This window comes from Pinus tabuliformis, chromosome 4_1 (genome assembly GCF_031772625.1).
Source record: "Pinus tabuliformis cultivar Carrire ecotype Pingquan chromosome 4_1, CPIR1, whole genome shotgun sequence".
Taxonomy (NCBI): domain Eukaryota; kingdom Viridiplantae; phylum Streptophyta; class Pinopsida; order Pinales; family Pinaceae; genus Pinus; species Pinus tabuliformis.
In genome coordinates this window covers 163,104,812-163,109,740 of record NC_142303.1, presented here as the reverse complement: position 1 = coordinate 163,109,740, position 4,929 = coordinate 163,104,812, and the positions used below count along the sequence as shown (strand labels likewise).

Here is a 4,929-nt window from a genome sequence, read left to right as displayed (position 1 = left end):
TTAAGAAGAAACAAAAAACACTTGCTCTTAACCATTAAAACCACTCAAACTATATAAAAAAAATAAATAAACATTAATATTTTAATTTTTTTGGTTTACAAAATTAATAAAATATCTATAACATAAACATCAAATATATATATATATATATATATATATATATATATATATATATATATATATATATATATATATATATATACTTCCTTTTCCTTTTCCCTTTTCCAAATGTAACTAACTAAAAAATTGATATCAAAAATCTAGGACAAAATAATAAAACAATTATATAATTAAAGATAGTTTATAACTTTTATTAATAATTTTACCAAAATTAAATCCATCAAATTACTCACATTCCCTATCGTCCATTTAAAAATAAATTCATCATTATATTCCATAGTTGAACATAATATAATAAAGTAGTGCTATCTCTGCCATGGTTGAATATACTGTCACAACATTACTGAAATCTGTCTGTTAAATCACTGCATATTTACCATTACCTGGGCACCAATTCAGTAATGGAATCAGTGGCGTTAGATGCAGATGCAGAAGCAGAAGCAGACGCAGACGCGAGTGAGAACCCATAACTGGTAGACTCGGTATTTGGGGAAACATGAGAACTCACAAATGCAGGTTTTGTGGGATCTGGGATGTCCGTAACGGAATCAGTTGACAGCATCGAAGTGACTGTCGACATTGGTGGACGAAGTGACGATTCGGCTTGTGTACACAAAAGACCAACCTGAATGCATCTCACCGCTTGCTTTTCATCGCACGTTTCAATAATTGCTCCATCAATTATCCCCACAATGTTTCCAGCTTCATATGACTTCCATACCTGCATAATCACAGAGGGTTCGTCATTCTGATAAGATATATACACAGTGGACAACACATCCTCAATATCGTCATGGGTATCCCTGATAGGTTTGCACATGAACTGAATAGCATGGTCTTAACTTAATTAAGGTAGATATGCTCAGTTGGGAATAAAAGGGAAATTGTATCTTACCCATCCCAAAAGAATCTGCATTTCAGGTGGCAAATTGTAATCCGTGTTCTTTCTTCCTGTGATAATTTCGAGGACAAGAACGCCAAAACTATAAACATCAGTTTTTACAGATACTTGCCCCAACATAGCATACTCTGGTGGCATATAACCGCTGCATATACAGAGTACAATGTCAAATATCATAAATTAAGGCAAAAATTTAGAAATAGGAAATGATAAGTTATTTGAAAAGGAAGCATAGTTGCAACCAAGATTGTCAATCCATCCCCAAATCATAAAAAAGCTTAATCAAGAATGCAAAACCCCACTTTTTATTGAATCAAGAATGCAAAACCCACCTTTTCTTGAATATCATAAATTAAGGAAAAAATTTAGAAATGGGAGATGATAAGTTATTTGAAAAGGAAGCATATTTGCAACTGTTATAGACATATTTGGGCAATGCAACCCAATCACATATGTCCATAAACCAAGGGCTTCTAAACCCCTAAAAGTGTTGTTTCATACCCTCAAGGAACAAGGTCAGCTGGTTACATCATTTCCCAGAAGGTCTCCCTGAAAAACTGCTCAAAACTTGTCAAAACTAGACCATACAGACTGCTCCATGCCGAGGGTGCGATGCATCTCATCTGTTACACATAGAGGGTGCGATGCATACTTAAAAGCCCTTCTGTAGGGTGCGATGAGCGAGAGCAGACAAATGGCAGAGTGAGTTTGCTAGGTTGAAACCGAGATAATCTTCTAGAAACTGCTCATTTGACACTTGCCTCTGTGAATTTGTCAAGGGATGAGTAAGAGATCATGAAATCTCCAAGTGGAACCAAGAACTATTAGAGAAATGACTCTAATCAAAATCCCAGAAGCTGACTCACCCACCTTCAACTGCAAATATCTATATATGGATCCCTCATCCTAGAGATCCAGCTGGAATTTTGTATTTTGTACGTAAGTGGTATTGGTTTCTCTGTGAAACATCATAGTGTTGGGTGATCTATCTTTTCATGAGGTGAAGAGGGCTTTCATGCAAGGAGGATGGCATTGGGTCAGACCAATGGGTTGTAATCCTCTCTTCTACTACTTTTATCAATAAAGCTATTTGAGTTTTCCTCTATATTCTTGTATATTTAGTGTATGCATTTGTATGGTCAATATACATCTGATCCTATATTGTTTATGGTTATAAATCTCTATGCTTTGATGGTATTATGTTGCTCTATATTGTTTATGGTTATAAATCTCTATGCTTTGAATCTATCGGTGTTCTTTGAAGCGAGACAAGTGAGGAAAGAGTGGCGAAGCTCTGTCAAATGAGGGATGAAAGAGGCAAGGAGCCAAGCGAAACACTGAGGTTGGTACTCTCTACTTCTCTCTCATCTATCTCTCATAAAAGAAGGCACAAATAACTTTAGTTTGTTTGTTTCTAAGATAGCTACCCGTCTTAGTGAGACTAGCAACTTTGAATGGACACTAGTTTTACTGATAACAGCAACCAAGATTGTAAATCCCCAAATCATAAAAACGCTTAACCAAGAATGAAAAACGGTAAATATAATTACAATATTGTCAATCCTATTGAAGTAAAATCAGCAGAGTAAAACATCTGCATTAACAGAGTAATGATTGTATTGAAATCTCACTAAGTTCCAACAACTTTTGCAGTACTGATGTGAGTTTGGCCATCAGGAAAAAGTCTTGCTAAGCCGAAATCTGCTATCTTAGGGTTCAGTTCCTCGTCCAACAACACATTGCTTGCTTTAACATCTCGATGAATAATGCGCGGTCTCGAGTCCTGATGAAGATAGAGAAGCCCACGAGCTACTCCCATTATTATATTGTAACGCTTCCCCAATCAAGCTGGTTGCGTTTGTTTGGGTCTGTATCCGTGCATGACATTAATTAATTTGACATAATCTGAATATCCTTGTTGAAACAATGATAATTTTAATTTTCTGTCTACTTTCATAATAAAATGGAAGCCACTCACCGAATAAAATTTGATCAAGGCTCTTATTGGGTAAGTATTCATAGACAAGCAATCTTTCTGATCTCTCTACGCAGCAACCCAGTAGGCATACAAGATTTCGATGTTGAATTTCGGCCCCAAGTTTAACTTCATTTAAAAACTCTTTCTTTCCTTGCATAGATTTTTTGGACAGATTTTTCACGGCTATTTCTTTTCCATCTGGTGTAGTTCCCTACAGTATAAAAGTTTGGTAAATTATTAAGCTTAATTGTCTTTCCCCAATATATTGTTTTCAAACTGCTAATCTACAGTCAATTGTGCGAAGAGAAGAGCCTGAATATCACTCTATTTTAAGATAGTAAATATCATTACTGGAAGCTTACTTATCCCAGCTTACCTTGTACACAGGGCCGAATCCTCCTTCTCCAAGCTTGTTCTGATTATCAAAATTTTTAGTGGAAGCTAGTAATGTTTCCATAGTAAATATTATTTGTCTATTATTATTGAGGAGTATGAGTTCTTCACCTTCATCATCATCTATATTATGAAAATATAAAATATAAATATAAAAGTATAATGAACATAGTATACTTGGATTATCTAAAGAACCAGTTTGCAATTCAACTATTAAACCTCAAATAACTCAAATCTACAATCAAGGCACTCGCATATACACATCTAACACCAGAGGCGACCAAACCCCTGGTTTAGATGGGTATGTGCTACCTTTTTCTAAGGAGCTCAGAGAATCATGTGGCACCATTACCTTCGCTACCCCTTCCAAATATGGCAGACTTCAGTCTTCCCCAAGTTGCGAAGAGGCAGCCTGTGAACATGAGAACCAAGCCACCCACGACCCCTAAAATTATGGCTGTTTTGTTTGAAGTCTTCATCCGCCTAGCAGCATGTGGTGTTGTAAGCACACTTGTAAATGTGTTAGAAAACCTGCACAGATGAATCTAGCTAGTAAAGGTTAAACACACAGCTTTGCAGAGCAAAAACACTAAAAGAAAATCAAAAGAAGAAAAGAATGATTCATTCGAAAATATGTTACAATGCTCATGATATAGCATCACTGGGTGAAGATCCCAAGGTAATGCACTATAGTGGTGATCAATGAGAAGACTCAACACCTACAACAAGTTCTGGAGATAACTAGTCAGTTGCAGAGTTAAAGAAGGAGCAAATCAAGGAGTAAATCATGCAAAAGGAATCTTGCATGCAATCCCATGCTCTAACTAAGAGTCCGCATGTAAGTGTGTAGTAGTTCCAACATGCAAAAGAAATCTTGCATGCAGTCACATGCTCTAACTAAGAGTCTGCATGTAGGTGTGTAGTAGTTCCAACACCCCCCCTGAACACCACTATGGGGAAAAATAGAAAATGGGCCCTGGCAACTAAGGCCAAAGGTCACCCAAAATACAGTGCAACTTGTACTAAAATTGAGGAAAGAGGGAAAACCTTGTGGGAAAAACCCCCTCTCAAAATACAATGTAATCAAAAGAAAAGAGGAAGAAAAATACAGTTGCTAAGCAATCGTGTCCTTCACTCCAAGACGATCACGCAAAGAGAAAAACTTATGCTCAGTGAATGTCTTGGTGAAGATTTCTGCAGTCTGTTCTGCTGAAGGAAAGAACTGCAAATCAATGACCCGATCATGTACTAAGTCTCTGATGTAGTGCATATGGATCTCTATGTGCTTCGTCCACTGCCGCTGTACTGGATCCCTGCAAAATTTGAGAGTGCTCTCGTTGTCACACCAGATGACAATGGGCTGGTGGAACTAGACGCCCAACTCAGTGAGGAAGTGCTATAGCCACAGAGCCTGAATGGTGATGTTGACTACTCCTCGGTACTCAGCCTCAGCTGAAGAGAGAGCAATAGCAGCCTGCTTCTTGCTCGACCAACAGATAGGGCTAGATCCTAGACTGAGTGAATATCCGGAGCTGGA

At 37.3% G+C, this 4,929-nt stretch overlaps 1 pseudogene; it reads right to left on the bottom strand.

Moving 5' to 3' along the window:
• Nucleotides 1-409: 409 nt before the first annotated feature.
• On the bottom strand, nucleotides 410-3,871 carry LOC149174689 (cysteine-rich receptor-like protein kinase 44; annotated as a pseudogene).
• Between the last annotated feature and the right edge of the window lie 1,058 nt (nucleotides 3,872-4,929).